General features: G+C 37.1%; 1 long non-coding RNA gene across 1 annotated transcript in view; it reads right to left on the reverse strand.

Moving 5' to 3' along the window:
* Positions 1-4,699: 4,699 nt before the first annotated feature.
* LOC145426439 (uncharacterized) overlaps positions 4,700-24,842 on the reverse strand; it is a 92,335-nt gene continuing 72,192 nt past the window's right edge. The window contains exon 2 of the long non-coding RNA XR_013907154.1: positions 4,700-4,815. This is a non-coding gene — a long non-coding RNA (uncharacterized LOC145426439). The remainder of the gene's footprint in view (positions 4,816-24,842) is intronic.

The raw sequence follows: 24,842 nt of genomic DNA on the forward strand, positions 1-24,842 counted from the left end.
AAAAACAAAGAATTACCTGATTTTTTTTAATCGAATGTTTGTTTCTGAGACAAATGAGATCCACATATGAGGACACTGGTTTTAAATTTTGATAGAACAGTGACAGCATAATGCCCTCATAGTGGATATCAGGCCCTTGTAGAGAAAAATTAAGTATTTTGGTCTAGACATCCCAAAATGTGATGTCCACATATGTGGACGCCAGGTCCTAGGAGGTTAATGTGTTTTTTGTTTTAGTTTTTTTAATGATAGGTAAATATTTTGGACCAGTGTGCTTCATGTTAATTTCTTGCTATGATAGATCATTTTAGCTTGGCAGTTCACGGCATTTTTTAAAATGTTAAACAGATGTAAATTAGTAAAAACTGAAAATTGCATACAATTAACAAGCTTTATGACAATTTCCCATTTGCTGTGCAGAATTTACTTTCGTCTTTGTGTGTGTGTGTGTGTGTGTGTGTGTGTGTGTGTGTGTGTGTGTGTGTGTGTGTGTGTGTGTGTATTTAAACAGATTAGCAGTAGAAGAAATAAGTTCGTAATGACCACCCATGAATTTTCAATGTATCATATTTGCCAATTTTTTAAAAAAAGGAATAAGAATTAAAGTTGTATCTAATACACAGTAATCATCTCATTAGTTTCCATGCATCAAAATTGCTAAATGTAATGTCTTGTTTGATCAGTCCCAATGCCAGAAATACAGAAGCCCTGAGGAAATGTGTGCTCACTGAGGAGATGGATTGAAAAAAAAACACCTTTTAAAATGTTACAACTTTTTAATGGCTTTCTTTACACAAATCTTATCTTAAGTGTGATTTTCTCTTTTGATGCACTGTTTGGGTTTAATACTATGCAGGTTGAACTTCCATAACTCAGGATGGGATACAGCTTAAGTAATCCAGCAGATTTATTCAGACCTTCTACAGATAGCTATTGTCTTTTTGGTATAACACTGGATCCACTGTACCCTTCCTTTAACTTCTCCGGATCCTTTAATGATTACAAACAATCAAAGCAACAACATGAATGTGCTTTACTCAACCATTCCAAAGTCAACAGGAGCTCATGACTTTAACTAACTCCATCAAGAGTGGCTGTGACTTAATTAAACCCTACAAACAATGTCACGGACCACAGGGGCTGTCACTGCTACTTTGCCCAAACTTAAAATGCTAGAGAAATGCTATTACCTCAAGTTGTTTTGTAAAAAAAAAAAAAAAAAAACTTTTGAAACATTTGCCTCTGGCTATGGCCCTTCAGGAGACAATAGTCACTATTGGTCCACTAATTAGGTACTTTGAATTAATTTAGTATCCTAAACTTTAGAAAATTCATTGGAATAGAAATCAAACCTTTATCTCACAGCATCAGCTGAATAATGTAAAGTTTCCTGACTATATGATTAATATGTTTTAAGTTAGACAATAAAGTTCAGCATTTCAGGTTGGATTAAACCTGTTGACTGCTGGCTTTACCACCTCAGAACTTATTACTGTTATAGGCCATTATCAGGTGATCATTAGAATCAGCTCAGCAACGTGGAAAATAGGATGTTCAGCAATTCTAGTTACAGGTTTGTGAAGCAGATTGCATTAGCACTTACTGGGAGGTAACAAAACTCAGAGGTTACTTAATTAAAGAACCCAACATCTGTTCAGTGAGCGATTAAATATGAGAGGCATTAACACAAGGTATTTAAAATGAGTTTTGGCACTATAGTTTCTTCAACAGATGATTTAGCAAACAGCTGGGTTTTTTGTGAGCAAGCGTTTATATCACACGCCTGTGTTTCTTTCTTAAGATACCATTTTCTATGCTTCAGGTGGCAGAAAAGCGTAGTTAAGGAATTGATTCTTAGGTCAGGTTGGCTGACCTGAGAAACAATTGTCAGGCTTTGTACCGCAACATAACTTCATAATCTTTCTCTGTTTCATACTGCTGAGCACTACAAATCTGTTTTACCGTTTGCCAAGTTTTTAGTAAGAAAATAAATAAAAAAAACCTCCACCATATACTAATATACTAGAGAGAATGCAAAAAAAAAGATATATATAAATATATGGATTTGTTAGCAAAAAACAAAAAAATAAACAAAACCAGCAATGTTGACATACTAATTGATTAATGAACCATGTAAACTTGAATTACAGATGTTCTTCGGCGAACACACAGTGATTCTAAACACGTAATGTAATCCCCAGATATTTTCATACTTTATTAAACATATGTAAATGGCATTTACCACTCTTTTATCCTAAATTAGACCCCGGGGTACAAGAACTGGAGCAACATCCTTTGTTGAAGTCTCGATTTCCTTATGACTGGAGTAAAAGACAGCAATCTGAGTCTGTTGGCTGTGATCCAAAGAAGCCAGGGGGAACAGAGGAGTGAATGGATAGGTGAGATGCTGTGACAGATGGGTACCGGGGGTCATACGCAGGACAACAGCAGGGTGCTTCACCGAGTGTCACAAATATTATATAGCAATTCACAGAACACCACATGGAGGAAGTAAGCTCTGTGGGCTGCATGGAATAAAACATAAAAAGCTTTATTCTGCAAAAATCAAAGTTGCAAAGTTGGGCTACCGGTACATTTAACCTGATTTTACTGTTTTGGATTTGTTAAATAGTAAAATAATATAAATGCAAAACACATACAACATATAAATGATAAAATGTTTTCTACATAAAATTGTTAGATACAAAAAGTATATGATAACATTAAATTAACACTGACTTCTTTATTCAGACATTATGGCTTAACCCTTGATTGTTAGTAAATCAGAGATGCATATTAATATTGCCTAGCATCAAAGTAATAAGCACTTTAAAATCAATAGTGAACTATAGCCACTGTTATTTCACGATGTTGCATTTTCTATTAGTCCAGAGTTGTAACTAAGCCTTGACTGAGAGGCAAGATATGCCCATGTCATGTGTGCATATGAGGAGCTTTGTGGTGCTACTGACATATAACGTTTTATAGGATTTGGTTGCATAGAGTTAAATAGCCTATGTGGAGAAAAAAAAAGACAGGGACTGCATTCGCTGAAATGCATTGGAAATCATCAGCTATTGTCCAATGATGGTTTTATTCATAAACAACACAGATTTCTTGGCCTAGACATCACTGGCTAGACCGGTTCCCAGACTAATCACTGACAAGCTGCTGTCTGGCAGCAGTTCCCTTATACTGTACTGTACTACATGATATGATGGGGAAGGAAACTTGTTTGGAGATTTTGATGCAAATCTAATAATAATATGTTATAACTATATAATGTAAATGATAACTTCTTGCACAGAAGATTTTTGGAAGTCCACATGTGCAAATAAACATTAAATGAACAAATCTGTGTTTCACTAATATTTTCTTATCTAATTATTTTCTACAAACAGATGTAAAACTGGCTAAGATTGTGCATATAAGCAGTGAAGGCCTGAATGTGCTACAAAACTGAAAACACATCATTAAACTGAATACTCATTGTGTTATTAGTATTAATAACAATAATCATTTGTGTTATTATTATGTCTTTTGTTTTTTTTTAAGTTTTTAAAAAAAACCCAGCATAGGCAGAAAAAATTGAATTCTATTATTCAATAGATTCAATAGATTTAGTACAACCACTGTAGCAATCGCTTTGGCTGGTTTTCATCTTTGCTTTGTGTTCATATGTACAAATGAAAAGAGAGACTGTGTAAGTGTCTTCATTAGGATGTGAATGTGTGTTGGTATGTAGAACTGTAGCCTAATACATACAGTACTTTTCATGAGTAAAGGCCTAGGTAGTACAAAGACAACAGTAAATGGACAAGTGACAAATTCTAACACTTAAATATACATGGTGAGGAGTAGAAATAGGGACAATATATTAATAGCTGTCACCATAATCCAAAAAGCCTGCAGAATTGAGCCTTTAAATTCTGTTTGAATGAAAACCAGTAAAAACATCCTGGTTTAGAGGTCACTGCAGTACCCCATTATCAGCACGTAGAAATGCTCACAAAACCTTTTATAACCAATTAGTGTTTATTGTGCTCACACTACAAGCACAAATCAATTTGTTGACATCATTACCCTGCACTTACCAGTGGTGTGCCAACTGTGAGCGATTGGAAACGTGATGACTGATCCTATATCAGTTAGTAAGTGGGGCCAACACCCCACTATACTCTGTGGCCTGGATGTAGCCATTATTGTAATATGATAAATAGGACACAGATTAAGAAACACAATTTCCCTTTTCTAATATGACTGGAGGTCTCATTTGGAGATATGGCTAATCTTTACACGGCTCTCCATCTCCATCATGGGTCCTCTTCTGAAGCCCAGTGAGACGGTTCCTCTCCTCCTCCAATGACATCCCCATTAGAGCAATCCTGTTGATAAATGCCAGGCAGATTACAAAAAGGGTGGTTTCATCTCAACGTGCTCCTTAGGCTGCACTCCAAGACAGGCCAAGCCTCTGTTCCCCGCCCTTTAAATTATACCCTATTTCTTTACACAGTCAACCAAGACCCACTGACTATGAATAATGCATCAGGGTAATCAGTGCCTCTCAATGGATGCACAGAGCATGGAAGAGATGGATAAATATGGTACAGATTTGGCTACCATTCATTGTATGCTTAAAACATGGCAGAAATAATTTAAACACCGTTGGAAACAATGAAGTCATTCACTGGGTCAAGTGTATTAAGCAAGCAATTTTTATTTAAACAAAACAGGGCCATCCTTGATCCAGCACAGATCTTATCCATTGGAAAAAAGGAAATCTAGACTTTCCTTAGATCAATAGTATTCGGCTTTCTGGCTTTGAATGATCTGCTTCTCTGTCAGATGCATACTTTCCACAAAATGGCTAAGCTTTTAATTGTGTGGATGCTTTAAGCATCCACACTATTGAGTTCCTGTTTCTCTTTATTCTTTATTATTGTGTGGATGCTTTAAGCATCCACACTATTGAGTTCCTGTTTCTCTTTATTCTTTATTATTATTGTGTGGATGCTTTAAGCATCCACACTATTGAGTTCCTGTTTCTCTTTATACTTTATTATTCTTCAAGTTGCTCGTTTTTCGTCCGCTAACTACTTCCACAATTTTCAGCCGATTTTCACCGTTCAAATTTTAAACTATTCTGCTATTTTTGCTAATTCCTGCTATGACTTTTGCTATTTTTTGCTATTATACTTTTTAAAATATTAAGCTTTTTTCCTTTAATTTGTCCCATTGAAATGAATGGGAAACTTCCAAAATTCTGCTAAATTTTGCTTGTTTTTGAAACTTAACTACTTCCTCATACTTTCACCTAGAACAACCATTCAAACTTTAAAATGTTCTCAAATTATTGGGCTATTCAGGTATAAAGCAGCTTTTTCAAATCTTTTACTGTTTTACTTTTATGCCTCTTAAAGTTTTGAGTTGCAAAATTGTGATTTTTCACAAAATACATGCGTTGTTATGGTTGCTATGCTCTTGGCTTCCAGTGTGTCACTGAAGCTTTTGCAGTCTTCTCTTCATGTCCGAACAACTTCCTGCTACTTGCTCAATTTTCACTCAACTTCCACAAATTATACATCAAAACGTAGGCATTTTTGCTGGCTTTCAGAAAATGTCACTATCATTGTTGTGGTATTCATAGAACTTTCGCAAATCTCCTCAGACTAACACAAGGTCAGAAAACTGTCCATATAAAGTCAATGGAGAGCTTGTTCAAAATCACCGCTGCATTTCTGTAATGAGAGGCATATTCGAATCGTCATATCTCCTTAACGAAGCAAAGTTAAGACATGAGGCTTGTCCCGGTATATCTTCAGACACTCCTGACGCTCACAATTCAAGAATTTCTTTCTCACCTATTACCGTTCTGAAATGAGTTGGACTTGTTTGAGGGTAGGAAATTCGTCCTTCGCTCAGATTTCTTCAGATTTCAAAGTCTGGAAATGAACCACTTTTTTCTCTCGTCATAACTTTTTGTTGGATTTCCACAGCGACCTGAAAATTTCCATGATTGTTCACCAAAGCCTGCTGTCTCTTACGGTGAAAGAATGATATCGATACTCCAAACAGATTTCAAGTTACAAACCGTTGTTTGAGGGCAAGTCAAGGCAGTTTTTGCTTCGCTCTACTCAGTTATGCTGCATTACAAGTCAAATATCTTTAATAATTCATATTTTAATGATAAATTGTACACACTGGAAGATTCCCCCATCTCTTCTGAACAAAACGGTGTAAGAATGACCGCTCTAGCCCCTACGGTTTGGAAATTATGGTCATTTGTTTGAGGGGAGTCCTCACTATGAGAAATAGGCTGCAATAATCCTGTGCCTCTCTGTGCTGCGTGTGTAAAAAGAGGCACCTGTTTTGGCGGGAAAACGTAAACAGCCTCTCTGATTGGTGGATTCAAATTCAGCAGCTCCCAGGCTGACCTAGAAACTTACTTCTCTCTCCCTGTGTGTGTGTGTGTGTGTGTGTGTGTGTGTGTGTGTGTGTGTGTGTGTGTGTGTGTGTGTGTGTGTGTTTAGTGGGAGAGAGAGGACCCTGCCCTTATTTGACAGCATGTCATTGTAGGATTTAAATTGAACATAGTTAGACTGGTTGACTGGATTAGAGCCTGTGTTTGTGTGTCCCTCTGTGCATTTGTGTTTCAATAAGTTATTACTATTCTGCTAAATCATAGTATTTCTGGTACTTTTCGGTACTTGTGCTAAATACAGTATTTCTGCTAAATCATACTATTTCTGCTTTTCATAGGATTTATGCCTAATATAGTATTTCTGCTAAATTATAGTATTTCTGCTTTTTATAGGATTTGTGCCTAACATAGTATTTCTGCTAAATTATAGTATTTCTGCTTTTTATAGGATTTGTGCCTAACATAGTATTTCTGCTAATTTATAGTATTTCTGCTTTTTATACTATTTGTTCTAAATTATAGTATTTCTGCTTTTTATAGGATTTGTGCTTAATATAGTATTTCTGCTAAATTATAGTTTTTCTTCTTTTTATAATATTTGTGCTAAAACATAGTATTTCTACTAAATGTAGTATTTATGCTTAATAATAGTATTTCTATATATTTCTGCCAGGTCCCCAGGCAGCCAATCCTCTGTGAGGACTGAGACATTCAAATTTTCAAATCAGGGCCTGCACAGTTTCCCAGCCAATCAAATAAGTGTCCTGAGGCATTCAAATTTGCATATTGGGGCCTTCGTGGCTTCTAAGCCAGCCAATCATATCTGAGGGCTGAGGAATTCAAATCCACAAATCAGGGCCTGCACGGCTTCCCAGCCAGCCAATCACATATGTGGTCTCAGGCATTCAAATTTGCATATTGGGGAATTCGTGGCTTCTAAGTCAACAAGTCATCCATGTCATATATCTCTAAAAATTCATATTTTAATATTAAATTGTCAACACTTGAAGATTCCCCCATCTCTTCTGAACAAAACGGTGTAAGAATGACCGTTCTAGCCCCTACGGTTAGGAAATTACGGTCATTTGTTTGAGGGGAGTCGTCACTATGAGAAATAGACTGCAAAAATCCTGTGTCTCTCTGTGCTGCTGCGTGTGTAAACAGATGCACCTGTTTTGGTGGGGAAAAGTGCACAGCCTCTCTGATTGGTGGATTCAAATTCACCAGCTCCCAGGCTGACCAAGAAACTTACTTCTCTCTCCCTGTGTGTGTGTGTGTGTGTGTGTGTGTGTGTGTGTGTGTGTGTGTGTGTGTGTGTGTGTGTGTGTGTGTGTGTGTGTGTGTGTGACAGAGAGAGAGAGAGAGAGAGAGAGAGAGAGAGAGAGGCTTTTAATGGGATGATCTCATTCTAAGATTTAAATTCAATATATTTAGACTGGTTGACTGAATTGGATCTTGTGTGTGGGTCTCTCTGTGCATGTGTGTTTCCTCATGTGTACATATTTGTGATTGTGTGGCTGTAATAATTTTTTTTGCAGATTTTTGTCATTTAACAAGTATATTTGAGGGACCCTCAGTATGTTCAGCATTTTTTCAGCTGTCCATTTTGCTTTTCCAATTTTTCTGTTTAACTTATTACTATTGTGCTAAATCATACTGTTTCTGCTATTTTATAAGATTTGTGCTTAATATACTATTTCTGCTTTTATAGGATTTGTGCTTAATATAGTATTTCTGCTAAATGTAGTATTTATGCTTAATCATACTACTTCTGCTTTTCATAGTATTTGTGCTTAATATAGTATTTCTGCTAAATTTAGTATTTCTGATTAATTATAGTTTTTCTACTAAATCATAGTACAGTATTTCTGCTTTTTATGGGATTTGTGCTAAAACAAAGTATTTCTACTAAATGTAGTATTTGTGCTTAATCATACCATTTCTGCTTTTTATAGGATTTGTGCTTAATATAGTATTTCTGCTAAATTATAGTATTTCTGCCAAATTATAATATTTGTGCTAAAACATAGTCTCAATTTAAAATTACAATATTCATAGTTCATCACAGTGTCTCTGGTAAATCACAATATTTCTGCTCTGTTGTACTATTTTTCTAAATCATAGTGTTTCTGTAATGTTTAAGTATTTTTGGCTAAATATATTCTTTCTGTTATCTTATACTATTTCTCCTAAATTCTTGTATTTTTGAGAAGTTATCATGTTTCTGGTAAGTTACAATATTTCTGCTAAATTCTGCTATGCTATTTCTGCCAAGTATTATGTTTCCTCTAAGATATTGCAGTTCTGCTAAGTTATTCCATTTTAGCAAACTTCTTTTGCTTCTGCAAAGTTTTTACAATTTCTGCAACTTTTCAGCTTTTTCAGCTACTTTTTGCATACAGCTTCAGCTTTAAGCATCCACACTGCATTTTCGCAGGAAATGCAAATTTTTCTAGTTAAGTGTGCCTATGCGAAGGCACACTTATTACTATTGCTCGGATTTATTATTATTATTATTATTCTTTTTCCGCCTGAAATTTTGGACCTTAACTCGCCCCACAGTTTTGAGACAAGGTTCACATATGATATATCATTGTGTGCGGCTGGAGCTGGAATGAGTTGCTATGACTTTTGGTGTTTATTACTTCTATAGTTTTTTAAATATGAATATTTTAATGCAAGTTTTTTCCCATTGAAATGAATGGAGAACAAGAAAACTTCATTTGTGGTGTGCTGGCTCACTCTAGTGGTATGTCGGGAGTAATGCGAGGCGGCCGCTGTGTCCCTGTGGACGCTTTTATTTTGTATAACTACCGGAAGTAGTTCCTGTGTACTGACGCTAGCTGGGTAGCTAGCGCCGCGTCGCTTAAAAAGCAGCCGGGCTTGTCTTAAACTTAAGAGGCTGACACTCGCTAAACCACCCGATCGCTCGCCAAGCGACTGTTTCACACTGGACTTATTTTTCGTTTATATGGGCCGATGATGCTGGTCGATGAGGAAAAACTAACTGAGTTGTTTGGTGGTGGCTAACGCGGAGCTAGCTAGCCACCGGTATGTGTCTCTTTCCCCTCATATGTGGGGAAAGAAACATGTGAGGCGGCCGCCGATCGACCGGTTTTCAGGTGAGAATGTAGGTGTGTAAACGTCAAATATCTGCTCGTTTTGTCAAAACATCCCATATTAGCAACAGATTTCTCACGATGTTGCTGCTAGTCGGCTAGCTAGTTTGGCCAGCCGGCTAGCTAGCTCGGCTAGCTAGCGCCGCTTCGCTCAAAAGCACCCAGGCTTGGCTTTCAGTGAGGCGTCTCTAACTCCTTTCACCCCCGATCGCTCCGCAAACAGTCTTTGTCTTAGCTGGACTTATTTTTCGTTTATATGGGCCGATGATGCTGGTCGATGTGGAAAAAATAACTGAGTTGTTCATATACCGGTGGCTAGCTAGCTCCGCGTTAGCCACCGGTATATGTCTCTTCCCCTCGTATGCGGGGAAAGAAACACCGATCGACCGGTGGTGGCTAACGCGGAGCTCAATCGTGGATAAGGGAAACCCAATGCAGGAGAAGCAGGCGGCTGGTGAACTGAATTTCAGGTAAGACGTTATTAACTGCACTCTATTTGGGTCAGATATAAACCGAGTTTAGGTGTAGTTTATTTTCGTTGTGCTGACAGTTACAATAACTGTACTGCGTGCTAGCTAGCACGACGGAGTTTCTATACAGCTGTGCGCGCTAAGTTACTGATTTTGAACTTTATGACAGCCTCCCCTATTTTCAGGCGAGAATGTAGGGGTGTAAACTTCAAATATCTGCTCGTTTTATCAAGAAGTCCCATATTTTATCAAGAAGTCCCATATCTCTCACGATGTTACTGCTAGCGCCGCATGGCAGCTAGCTGGCTAGGGCGGCTTGGCTGACACCTAGGCCGGGCTGACTGATACCCAGGCCGGCTCACGCTCTCGTTTCACCGCCGCATGGCGGCTAGCTGGCTAGCGCGGCTTGGCTGACACCCAGGTCGGGCTGGCTGACACCCAGGCTGGGCTGGCTGACACCCAGGCCCGCTCACGCTGTCGTGTCACCCCTAGTCTTTCGTGATGACTCTTGGTTGGCTGCTGGACTTATTTTTCATTTATATGGGCTGGTGATTCAGTATGAGTGTCCGGTGAACTGAATGTCAGGTAAGACGTTATGTATATGTAAGGTAGTGACTGGAATAAGTCACAAGGTGTCGCTGTTGAGCTGCATATATGTTGTAAATTTTAGCAATTTTGACCATTTGTCCTCTGCAGGACACCGTAGTTCAGATTTCTCGTTCGCGTGGGCGCCATCTTGGTTCAGTGTTTACTGTGATGTGCAAAGGTAAGCACTGTCAGTGGCGAACTGCATTGGTTTTGTTTAAAAATAAGTGTTCCACTGTGTAAAATAGCGGTTTGTCATTTAAGCCGAGCATATATTTTGTTTATTGAGAGGTTCATGTATTGTCTGATGAGAGTATGAGACAAAGATATACTTTTCTTTCTTACTCTCATATAAAATATTTAGCTTTTATTAAATAGTTATCTGAATCTTACAACCAAAGTTTGTATAATAATACACAAGATTGGCTGTAGACCATTGTTAATCATTCAGAACACTGTGTAAAAATAACAAAAAACAAAAAGTGAATGAAAAGTGCATAAATATTTATTTTACGTGTTTGATGTGTGTGGCAGGGCGTGGTCTGCAGTGCCGCTGCAGGGGAGGTGGACCCACCTCAGCGGCATCTGCAATCACGCCTCTCAGGTGTAAAGTCTGTGCTCTCTCTGCTTTTTTTTTTTTTTTTTTTTTTTTGTGTATGTGTCGGGCTGTGAGATGAAAAGCTACAGCCGGCTGTGTGGGTACAGCAACTATGTGTGAAAAGTGGTCCATAACGTAATGCTTCAAAGTGTGTTCATGCAAACCTTGTCGGGTCTGCTTATGAACCTCTGCGCACAGCGTCTACAAATTGGGGCTGTACGAAGTCACCTTATCTTTACACAAAACCGTAAGCTGTCATCTGTGAGGCGCGAGCGGTGTTTGGTTTTACCATAGTTCATGGTGGAGAATGGCTGCTCTGCTGAGTTTTTCTCTCTGTAGCCGTTTGAATGGCAAACTATACTGATTAGCGGCGGCATAGGCACACTTAAAATTTCTTCAGAAATTTTCGCTTTCTAGTTATTATTCTAGTTGCTTCCGTACACTTTTTGGCACTTAACTACTTCCACAATTTTCAGCCGATTTTCACCGTTCAAATTTTAAACTATTCTGCTTCTTCTGCTAATGTGCGCTATGACTTTTGCTATTTTTAACTATTATACTTTTTAAAATATTAAGCTTTTTTCCTTTAATTTGTCCCATTGAAATGAATGGGAAACTTCAGCAATTCTGCTAAAATTTGCTTGTTTTTGAAACTTAACTACTTCCTCATATTTTCACCTAGAACAACCATTCAAATTTTAAAATGTTCACAAATTATTGGGCTATTCAGGTATGATTCAGCTTTTTCAAATCTTCTACTGTTTTACTTTTATGCCTCTTAAGGTTTTGAGTTGCAAAATTGTGATTTTTCACAAAATACATGTGTTGTTATGGTTGCTATGCTCTTGGCTTCCAGTGTGCCACTGAAGGTTTTGCAATTTTCACTTCATGTCCGAACAACTTCCTGCTACTTGCTCAATTTTCACTCAACTTCCACAAATTATACATCAAAACGTAGGTATTTTTGCTGGCTTTCAGAAAATGTCACCATCATTGTTGTGGGATTTATAGAATTTTTGCAAATCTCCTCAGACTAACACAAGGTCAGAAAACTCTCCATATAAAGTGAATGGAGAGCTTGTTCAAAATCACCGCTGGATTTCTGTAATGAGAGGCATATTCGAATCGTCATATCTCCTTAACGAAGCAAAGTTAAGACATGAGGCTTGTCCCCGAATATCTTCAGACACCCCTGACGCTCACAATTCAAGAATTTCTTTCTCACCTATTACCGTTCTGAAATGAGTTGGACTTGTTTGAGGGTAGGAAATTCGTCCTTCGCTCAGATTTCTTCAGATTTCAAACTGTGGAAATGAACCACTTTTTTCTCTCGTCATAACTTTTTGTTGGATTTCCACAGAGACCTGAAAATTTCCATGATTGTTCACCAAAGCCTGCTGTCTCTTACGGTGAAAGAATGATATCGATACTCCAAATAGATTTCGAGTTAGAAAGCGTTGTTTGAGGGCAAGTCAAGGCAGTTTTTGCTTCGCTCTACTCAGTTATGGTGCATTACAAGTCAAATATCTTTAATAATTCATATTTTAATGATAAATTGTAAACACTGGAAGATTCCCCCATCTCTTCTGAACAAAACGGTGTAAGAATGACCGCTCTAGCCCCTACGGTTTGGAAATTATGGTCATTTGTTTGAGGGGAGTCCTCACTATGAGAAATAGGCTGCAATAATCCTGTGCCTCTCTGTGCTGCGTGTGTAAAAAGAGGCACATGTTTTGGCGGGAAAAAGTACACAGGCTCTCTGATTGGTGGATTCAAATTCGGCAGCTCCCAGGCTGACCTAGAAACTCACTTCTCTCTCCCTGTGCATTTTTTTGCTGATTTTTTCATTTAACAAGTATATTTGAGGGACCCTCAGCATGTTCAGCATTTTTTCAGCTGTCCATTTTGCTTTTCCAATTTTTCTGTTTAACTTATTACTATTGTGCTAAATCATACTGTTTCTGCTATTTTATAAGATTTGTGCTTAATATAATATTTCTGCTTTTAATAGGATTTGTGCTTAATATAGTATTTCTGCTTTTTATAGAATTTGTGCTTAATATAGTATTTCTGCTTTTTATAGAATTTGTGCTTAATATAGTATTTCTGCTTTTTATAGGATTTGTGCTTAATATAGTATTTCTGCTTTTTATATGATTTGTGCTTAATATAGTATTTCTGCTAAATTATAGTATTTCTGCTTTTTATAGGATTTGTGCTAAAACATAGTATTTCTACTAAATGTAGTATTTATGCTTAATCATAGTATTTCTATATATTTGTGCCTGGTCCCCAGGCAGCCAATCCTCTGTGAGGACTTAGACATTCAAATTTTCAAATCAGGTCCTGCACGGTTTCCCAGCCAATCATATATGTGTCCTGAGGCATTCAAATTTGCATATTGGGGACTTCATGGCTTCTAAGCCAGCCAATCATATCTGAGGGCTGAGGAATTCAAATCCACAAATCAGGGCCTGCACGGCTTCCCAGCCAGCCAATCACATATGTGGTCTCAGGCATTCAAATTTGCATATTGGGGAATTCGTGGCTTCTAAGTCAACAAGTCATCCATGTCATATATCTCTAAAAATTCATATTTTAATATTAAATTGTCAACACTTGAAGATTCCCCCACCTCTTCTGAACAAAACGGTGTAAGAATGACCGTTCTAGCCCCTACGGTTAGGAAATTACGGTCATTTGTTTGAGGGAGTCGTCACTATGAGAAATAGACTGCAAAAATCCTGTGTCTCTCTGTGCTGCTGCGTGTGTAAACAGATGCACCTGTTTTGGTGGGGAAAAGTGCACAGGCTCTCTGATTGGTGGATTCAAATTCAGCAGTTCCCAGGCTGACCTAGAAACTTAGTCCTCTCTCCCTGTGTGTGTGTGTGTGTGTGTGTGTGTGTCTGTGACAGAGAGAGAGAGAGAGAGAGAGGCTTTTAATGGGATGATCTCATTCTAAGATTTAAATTCAATATATTTAGACTGGTTGACTGAATTGGATCTTGTGTGTGGGTCTCTATGTGCATGTGTGTTTCCTCATGTGTACATATTTGTGATTGTGTGGCTGTAATAAATTTTTTTGCAGATTTTTGTCATTTAACAAGTATATTTGAGGGACCCTCAGCATGTTCAGCATTTTTTCAGCTGTCCATTTTGCTTTTCCAATTTTTCTGTTTAACTTATTACTATTGTGCTAAATCATAGCATTTCTGCTATTTTATAAGATTTGTGCTTAATATACTATTTCTGCTTTTCATAGTATTTGTGCTTAATATAGTATTTCTGCTAAATTTAGTATTTCTGATTAATTATAGTTTTTCTACTAAATCATAGTACAGTATTTCTGCTTTTTATGGGATTTGTGCTAAAACAAAGTATTTCTACTAAATGTAGTATTTGTGCTTAATCATGCCATTTCTGCTTTTTATAGGATTTGTGCTTAATATAGTATTTCTGCTAAATTATAGTATTTCTGCCAAATTATAATATTTGTGCTAAAACATAGTCTCAATTTAAAATTACAATATTCATAGTTCATCACAGTGTCTCTGGTAAATCACAATATTTCTGCTCTGTTGTACTATTTTTCTAAATCATAGTGTTTCTGTAATGTTTAAGTATTTTTGGCTAAATATATTCTTTCTGTTATCTTATACTATTTCTCCTAAATTCTTGTATTTTTGAGAAGTTATCATGTTTCTGGTAAGTTACAATATTTCTGCTAAATTCTGCTATGCTATTGTATTTCTGCCAAGTATTATGTTTCCTCTAAGATATTGCAGTTCTGCTAAGTTATTCCATTTTAGCAAACTTCTTTTGCTTCTGCAAAGTTTTTACAATTTCTGCAACTTTTCAGCTTTTTCAGCTACTTTTTGCATACAGCTTCAGCTTTAAGCATCCACACTGCATTTTCGCAGGAAATGCAAATTTTTCTAGTTATTATTATTATTCTAGTTGCTTCCGTACACTTTTTGGCACTTAACTACTTCCACAATTTTCAGCCGATTTTCACCGTTCAAATTTTAAACTATTCTGCTATTTCTGGTAATTTACGCTACGATTTTTGCTATTTTTAACTATTATACTTTTTAAAATATTAAGCTTTTTTCCTTTAATTTGTCCCATTGAAATGAATGGGAAACTTCTGCAATTCTGCTAAAATTTGCTTGTTTTTGAAACTTAACTACTTCCTCATATTTTCACCTAGAACAACCATTCAAACTTTAAAATGTTCACAAATTATTGGGCTATTCAGGTATGATTCAGCTTTTTCAAATGTTTTACTGTTTTACTTTTATGCCTCTTAAAGTTTTGAGTTGCAAAATTGTGATTTTTCACAAAATACATGTGTTGTTATGGTTGCTATGCTCTTGGCTTCCAGTGTGCCACTGAAGGTTTTGCAATTTTCACTTCATGTCCGAACAACTTCTTGCTACTTGCTCAATTTTCACTCAACTTCCACAAATTATACATCAAAACGTAGGTATTTTTGCTGGCTTTCAGAAAATGTCACTATCATTGTTGTGGGATTTATAGAATTTTTGCAAATCTCCTCAGACCAACACAAGGTCTCAAAACTCTCCATATAAAGTCAATGGAGAGCTTGTTCAAAATCATCGCTGGATTTCTGTAATGAGAGGCATATTCGAATCGTCATATCTCCTTAACGAAGCGACTTTAAGACATGAGGCTTGTCCCCGAATATCTTCAGACACCCCTGACGCTCACAATTCAAGAATTTCTTTCTCACCTATTACCGTTCTGAAATGAGTTGGACTTGTTTGAGGGTAGGAAATTCGTCCTTCGCTCAGATTTCTTCAGATTTCAAACTCTGGAAATGAACCACTTTTTTCTCTCGTCATAACTTTTTTTTGGATTTCCACAGAGACCTGAAAATTTCCATGACTGTTCACCAAAGCCTGCTGTCTCTTACGGTGAAAGAATGATATCGATACTCCAAATAGATTTCGAGTTACAAAGCGTTGTTTGAGGGCAAGTCAAGGCAGTTTTTGCTTCGCTCTGCTCAGTTATGGTGCATTAGAAGTCTAATATCTTTAATAATTCATATTTTAATGATAAATTGTTAACACTGGAAGATTCCCCCATCTCTTCTGAACAAAACGATGTAAGAATGACCGCTCTAGCCCCTACGGTTAGGAAATTATGGTCATTTGTTTGAGAGGAGTCCTCACTATGAGAAATAGGCTGCAATAATCCTGTGCCTCTCTGTCCTGCGTGTGTAAAAAGATGCACCTGTTTTGGCGGGAAAACGTAAACAGCCACTCTGATTGGTGGATTTAAATTCGGCAGCTCTCTCCCTCTGTGTCTGTCTGTGTGTGTGTGTGTGTGTGTGTGTGTGTGTGTGTGTGTGTGTGTGTGTGGGTGTGTGTGTGTGTGTGTGTGTGTTTAGTGGGAGAGAGAGGACCCTGCCCTTATTTGGCAGCATGTCATTGTAGGATTTAAATTGAATATAGTTAGACTGGTTGACTGGATTAGAACCTGTGTTTGTGTGTCCATCTGTGCATTTGTGTTTCAATATGCCTCCATATTTGTAATTTTGTAAGTTATTACTATTCTGCTAAATGATACTATTTCTGCTTTTCATAAGATTTGTGCCTAATATAGTATTTCTGCTAAATTATAGTATTTATTATTTTTATAGGATTTGTGCCAAACATAGTATTTCTGCTAAATTATAGTATTTCTGCTTTTTATACTATTTGTGCCTAATATAGTATTTCTGCTTTTTATAGGATTTGTGCCTAATATAGTATTTCTGCTTTTTATAGGATTTGTACCTAATATAGTATTTCTGCTTTTTATAGGATTTGTGCTTAATATAGTATTTCTGCTAAATTATAGTATTTCTGCTTTTTATAGTATTTGTGCTAAAACATAGTATTTCTACTAAATGTAGTATTTATGCTTAATCATAGTATTTCTATATATTTCTATATATTTCTGCCAGGTCCCCAGGCAGCCAATCCTCTGTGAGGACTTAGACATTCAAATTTTCAAATCAGGGCCTGCATGGTTTCCCAGCCAATCATATATGTGTCCTGAGGCATTCAAATTTGCATATTGGGGCCTTCATGGCTTCTAAGCCAGCCAATCATATCTGAGGGCTGAGGAATTCAAATCCACAAATCAGGGCCTGCACAGCTTCCCAGCCAGCCAATCATGTATGTGGGCTCCAGGTATTCAAATTTGCATATTGGGGAATTCGTGGCTTCTAAGTCAACAAGTCATCCATGTCATATATCTCTAAAAATTCATATTTTAATGATAAATTGTCAACACTTGAAGATTCCCCCATCTCTTCTGAACAAAACGGTGTAAGAATGACCGCTCTAGCCCCTATGGTTAGGAAATTATGGTCATTTGTTTGAGGGGAATCCTCACTATGTGAAATAAACTGAAAGAAGCAGGTCTATGTCTCTGTGCTGCGTGTGTAAAAAGATGCACCTGTTTTGGCGGGAAAACGTAAACAGCCTCTCTGATTGGTGGATTCAAATTCAGCAGCTCCCAGGCTGACCTAGAAACTTAGTCCTCTCTCCCTGTGTGTGTGTGTGTGTGTGTGTGTGTGTGTGTGTGTGTGTGTGTGTGTGTGTGTGTGTGTGTGTTTAGTGGGAGAGAGAGGACCCTGCCCTTATTTGGCAGCATGTCATTGTAGGATTTAAATTGAACATAGTTAGACTGGTTGACTGGATTAGAGCCTGTGTTTGTGTGTCCCTCTGTGCATTTGTGTTTCAATAAGTTATTACTATTCTGCTAAATCATAGTATTTCTGGTACTTTTCGGTACTTGTGCTAAATACAGTATTTCTGCTAAATCATAATATTTCTGCTTTTCATAGGATTTATGCCTAATATAGTATTTCTGCTAAATTATAGTATTTCTGCTTTTTATAGGATTTGTGCCTAACATAGTATTTCTGCTAAATTATAGTATTTCTGCTTTTTATAGGATTTGTGCTTAACATAGTATTTCTGCTAAATTATAGTATTTCTGCTTTTTATACTATTTGTTCTAAATTATAGTATTTCTGCTTTTTATAGGATTTGTGCTTAATATAGTATTTCTGCTAAATTATAGTTTTTCTTCTTTTTATAATATTTGTGCTAAAACATAGTATTTCTACTAAATGTAGTATTTATGCTTAATAATAGTATTTCTATATATTTCTGCCAGGTCCCCAGGCAGCCAATCCTCTGTGAGGACTGAGACATTCAAATTTTCAAATCAGGGCCTGCACAGTTTCCCAGCCAATCAAATAAGTGTCCTGAGGCATTCAAATTTGCATATTGGGGCCTTCGTGGCTTCTAAGCCAGCCAATCATATCTGAGGGCTGAGGAATTCAAACCCACAAATCAGGGCCTGCACGGCTTCCCAGCCAGCCAATCACATATGTGGTCTCAGGCATTCAAATTTGCATATTGGGGAATTCGTGGCTTCTAAGTCAACAAGTCATCCATGTCATATATCTCTAAAAATTCATATTTTAATATTAAATTGTCAACACTTGAAGATTCCCCCATCTCTTCTGAACAAAACGGTGTAAGAATGACCGTTCTAGCCCCTACGGTTAGGAAATTACGGTCATTTGTTTGAGGGGAGTCGTCACTATGAGAAATAGAATGCAAAAATCCTGTGCCTCTCTGTGCTGCTGTGTGTGTAAACAGATGCACCTGTTTTGGTGGGGAAAAGTGCACAGCCTCTCTGATTGGTGGATTCAAATTCACCAGCTCCCAGGATGACCTAGAAACTTACTTCTCTCTCCCTGTGTGTGTGTGTGTGTGTGTGTGTGTGTGTGTGTGTGTGTGTGTGTGTGTGTGTGTGTCTGTGTGACAGAGAGAGAGAGAGAGAGAGAGAGAGAGAGAGAAAGGCTTTTAATGGGATGATCTCATTCTAAGATTTAAATTCAATATATTTAGACTGGTTGACTGAATTGGATCTTGTGTGTGGGTCTCTCTGTGCATGTGTGTTTCCTCATGTGTACATATTTGTGATTGTGTGGCTGTAATAAATTTTTTTGCAGATTTTTGTCATTTAACAAGTATATTTGAGGGACCCTCAGCATGTTCAGCATATTTTCAGCTGTCCATTTTTGCTTTTCCAATTTTTCTGTTTAACTTATTACTATTGTGCTAAATCATACTATTTCTGCTATTTTATAAGATTTGTGCTTAATATACTATTTCTGCTTTTATAGGATTTGTGCTTAATATAGTATTTCTGCTAAATGTAGTATTTATGCTTAATCATACTATTTCTGCTTTTCATAGTATTTGTGCTTAATATAGTATTTCTGCTAAATTTAGTATTTCTGATTAATTATAGTTTTTCTACTAAATCATAGTACAGTATTTCTGCTTTTTATGGGATTTGTGCTAAAACAAAGTATTTCTACTAAATGTAGTATTTGTGCTTAATCATACCATTTCTGCTTTTTATAGGATTTGTGCTTAATATAGTATTTCTGCTAAATTATAGTATTTCTGCCAAATTATAATATTTGTGCTAAAACATAGTCTCAATTTAAAATTCCAATATTCATAGTTCATCACAGTGTCTCTGGTAAATCACAATATTTCTGCTCTGTTGTACTATTTTTCTAAATCATAGTGTTTCTGTAATGTTTAAGTATTTTTGGCTAAATATATTCTTTCTGTTATCTTATACTATTTCTCCTAAATTCTTGTATTTTTGAGAAGTTATCATGTTTCTGGTAAGTTACAATATTTCTGCTAAATTCTGCTATGCTATTGTATTTCTGCCAAGTATTATGTTTCCTCTAAGATATTGCAGTTCTGCTAAGTTATTCCATTTTAGCAAACTTCTTTTGCTTCTGCAAAGTTTTTACAATTTCTGCAACTTTTCAGCTTTTTCAGCTACTTTTTGCATACAGCTTCAGCTTTAAGCATCCACACTGCATTTTCGCAGGAAATGCAAATTTTTCTAGTGTACATTTAATCTACACCCCATCACATCTACTGGAAGCTATAGTACTAAAGAAAATGCATTGTTATCATTGGGATGTGATCAATGAAGAGCATTCACAGAGTGCCAAAGGCACATTGGAGGTCTCCTTATTGAAGATCAATCAGAGACAAAGCCCATCCTCTTACTAGTGGCAGTTGGACATTCTGTTATCAGCACACCTAGAACTTCAGTTATAGCAGTAGCAGGATTCAGATTAAAGATAATGCCAGAAACAAGAAAGGCCTTTACTACGAAGAGCCACAGTAATTTGCTCAGTTTCACTTAGTAAATAAAGCCACTTTTACTTGTTTCCCTTTAAGCGAACAAGCTACAACTTTACATAAAACAACATGTAAGTAGTTTAAGCTTTAAATTCTACAAAATGCAGTATTATGGATTGTAGAGCTCAGTGCAGGTTCGATTTAATACTTAGTTGGTTTAACGTCAACTATATGAAAACCTCAAATTAAGAAAATAAATTGCAGCATATACATAGGATTACAGATGCCTATGGCTTTGTTTTTGTGGTTTGTCTTAGCATTTTTAAGAGCTGCAAAGAACACTTTAATACATTTTAATATGAACTAACGCATAAGGTTTAGATTAATAAATTACGAATTTTTAAGAATCTAAAGGAACCCTCATTGCTATGAGTCATAACAGGATTGAAACTATTTTTAATTGTTTCAGCTGATGAAAAAATACCGTTCTGACTTACGTACTTAGATATGTTTAGAAGGAAAGATTCTGTAAGCAACAAAGAACATAGTTCGAGATAAATACAAAAAAAGACGAATGGTAAAAAGGATCTCTAACCAAAATTTGTATTTCATCATTGGTAGTGGAGCTTTGTGTAGAGTTTTGTAGAGTTTTAATGTAGATATAATATCTATACAGATTTACCTGCAACCTTAGCTGGTGTTGGCCACATAAGCTGAAATAACTTTAAGTAGGGGTTCAATGTAATTGTGTCCAGCTGCACATTGACCAGTTTGCTTTTTAAACTATGACATGCAACACTGTGTGTAACACAATTTTTGATGACTTGATGAGATCATGTTTTAGAGATTTTCAAAGCTACCTTTTTCTTATCCTGTCTCTTTTTAAAGACAAAACAAAACAAAAACTACAGGCCATTTCACAGTCTTCCATTTGGTTTCTGTGTGTTCCGTTTTCATTTTGACTCAGACAGTTAGCATCATATGTATCTGAAAATTAAAAATGTCATATTTTTGTGTATGCTACTGTTTAATGACAAATTTAGCATGGCTCTAATGTTGTTTTAGGACAGGAAAAAAGATTATTTCCACCATGCACCCCATGCAGAGTATTAGGGAACTGATATGGTAACACATTTTTTTAAAAAGTTTAAAGGTTTAAACATCTAACTTCAAAGAGAATAGACAGCTACATGATAGGACGCATGAAAAGAAACAAAAGCCGGATGTCCAAGTTAGAAAATATGCAACAAGAAATCTGTAATAAATTTGTAATAAATCACCAAAGCTGCATAGAAATGTAACAATACATCAGAAACAACTTTCATCATGTCCAAAATCATTGTGTAGGATGCGCTTAAATTGGTGCTAAAATATTTTCCCCCTCTCTCTCTTTCTATCATGAAGCCCTTCCATTCTCCAAGCTCTGAAGTTGGGCTACTCTTGTTTTTTATGTGTTCTCTGAAAGCCCAAACTTTTTATAGTCATTTTCCACTAATACCTACTGGGCTCGGCTTGCCTTGACTTTACTCGGTTTTTAGTTTTTTCAAGGTTCCAAGTGATCTGAATCGACTCGAAAATGTGACACCAACAGCATCACTTAATGAGTCATGACAGCAACTCCTTAACAATGGAAATGGCTGCACAAAAACCAACACTATGGCCCAGCGAAGAAGCAGCAGGTATACAGTACTGTCTCCTTCGAATTCCTCCATTGTTGTGTTTTTGGTGTCACATACAAATGATGTCCTCGGACCTTCAGCCATGTTACTATAACGACCTAAAGCACACTGAGATGGTACTCAACTGTAATAGAAAACGACCAAAACCAAATAGTCGAGTTGAGTGTAGTCAAGCCGAGTAGGTGGAAAAAAAGGCTTTACAGTCTTTGGTATGTGCATTTTTGTGTGAGACATTTGTAGATTTTTATTCTTTCAAATTAAAAGTGTTGCTATACAACATCTAATAAAATCCCATGAAAGTAGTGATGGGTCGTTCGCGAACGAAATGGCTCTTGGAGCCGGCTCTTTGACGTGAACGACGCGAGCCGGCTCCTTATCGCGAGCCGTCACGTGGTTTTGTTTTGTTTTTTTCCTTTCTCTCAGCCTCTCTCTCGCACTTTTTTCCGCTTCACTCTGCACGCGAGCCTTGTGCTTTACGCTGGGCAGAGGGGGGAGGGGCGGTAGTTACACTCAGTAGCACAGGAACAGAGCCAGAGAGAGAGAAAGAGAGGCAGGGACAACAACATTAGAAAGGTATAGTAATCATCCACAACTATTTTCGGTTGCAGATGATAAAGGATTGAGAAAGTTTATTCATGCAGGTCCATATGACAGAGAATATGCATGTTCTTTTAGTTTTCATATTATAATTTATATTTAATTGTGTTGTGGTTTGCAGGTGTTCTTTTCACTTTAAATTTGTGAAAGGAAAAAGCTGAAAATTTAAATAGTTAAAACTTGAAATGTGAATAGTTGATTTTTGTATTATATGATTTATTTATTACATTTTATGTGAAGTGAATAAATAAAAGTATATTTACGGTGGCCCCTAGAGACAAAGCACATACAAACTTCAAATCACGTACGAACTCTGAAGCATGTACAAACTCCAAAACACGTAAAAACACGTACAAACTCCAAAACACGTAAAAACTCCAAAACACGTAAAAACACGTACAAACTCCGAAGCACGTAAAAACTCAGAAGCATATAAAAACTCAGAAGCACATAAAAACTCAAAACACGTACAAAAGACAACAGAAGTGCTCCAGGATGCTGGGCGCAGTGTTGAGCCTTTGTTATCTTGTGGCTACACAAGCCAGCAAGTACCAACGACCGGATTTGGTGTGTGGTAATAACAGGTAAATGAACTTTTTTTAAAATTATTTGAATATATATATGAGTGCCTGTGTATAAATACACAAACAATACACACATGCTTTCAATTGTGTAATTTAAGTGATCTAGTAGCTCTGCTTTGGAAGTTCAGTTCATGCTAGAAATGTGTTTTGGAGTTTGTACGTGTTTTGTCTCTAGGGGCCACCGCATATATTTATATATAAACATATATAAATAAAACCACTTGTTTTTACGTTAGTAATTCCTTTTGTGCATAATTTTATATTATTGTTAATAATAAATTAATTAAAGCAACAAAACAACCTGAAGAGCTGGTTCGGAGCCGAAAGAGCCGGCTCTTTTTAGTGAGCCGAACCGAAAGAGCCGGATCTCTAAAAAGAGCCGGAAATCCCATCACTACATGAAAGAGTCTCAATCTTTTTATTCCGAAGGCCTTGTAGAGCTTTGGATTTTTGACACCGTACATACTTAGAAGTAAAGAACACAAACCCTAGATGTCTGTCACTCCTTAAGGAAGTATTAGTTATTGACACCTAATTTGTAACCTCAAAATTATATTTTTAAGATGCGATAAACGTTGATTAGTCCAACATGTCAATTTTACTTATCATTGTTTTGAAGATACATTTTTTATCTGGATAGCCATTGTTTCAAAGGTCAAGCGCTCGTAGCCCTTTTGACTAATGTGATGGACTTCCACTGTGATTTAATGCTTAGCTCCTGCTTTTCACCAAGAGGGAAGTTTTTTTTTTCAGTAAAATGCCAGGTATTAATCCTGCCTGATGTTATAACACAGTTTTGTAATAGTAAGCTAGGGTGAGCTAGTTCAGCTACACAGTCAGGGTCAGCGGTCCCCAACCCCCGGGCCTCTCCTTGCCACACAGCAAAATCTCCAGTGTTAAATTAACACTAGAGAGTGTCTATATGGGTCCATTCCTCTGAGTGTTAAATACAACACTGTTGAGTGTTAAATTAACACTTTTGACAGTGTTATATGTTTAAAAGTAACCTGGTCAGTTTTGAAGATTAACAAAGACTAACACTGAGCAGTGCTGATTTTCTAACACTGGAATATTTCTAACATTTTGAGTTATTTTCCAGTGTTAGAAAATCAGCACTGCTCAGTGTTAGTCTTTGTTAATCTTCAAAACTGACCAGGTTACTTTTAAACATATAACACTGTCAAAAGTGTTAATTTAACACTCAACTGGGGCTCGGTCACTCAGGCACAGCTGGGGGCCGGCGGAGCTCACGGGCGCGTCACTGCAACTCCCCCTGACTTCTGCTCCGCGGCTGCTGGGCGAGCCCTCATCTGGGACTCTCCTCAGCTCTTACTGGAACAGTGGCGCGGCTGCCCCTCTGTTGGTCTTCCATGGTCTCTTGTGTTCTGGGGGCCTCTGGATGTCTGGAGTTTTGATCTCCTCCATACCCGCTTCACACCCTGGAGGACGGGGCTGTGGCCCCCCCACACTCCCTAGCAGATCATTACATGGAGAAACCTTTGGAATGCAAGCATGCTGATCCACACAGGTATGCACACATGGGTATTCACAGACGCGGACTAAAGCTTTCTTGGCTGCTGCCT

The sequence above is a fragment of the Astatotilapia calliptera genome, chromosome 1 (genome assembly GCF_964374335.1).
Source record: "Astatotilapia calliptera chromosome 1, fAstCal68.1, whole genome shotgun sequence".
In the NCBI taxonomy this organism is placed as follows: domain Eukaryota; kingdom Metazoa; phylum Chordata; class Actinopteri; order Cichliformes; family Cichlidae; genus Astatotilapia; species Astatotilapia calliptera.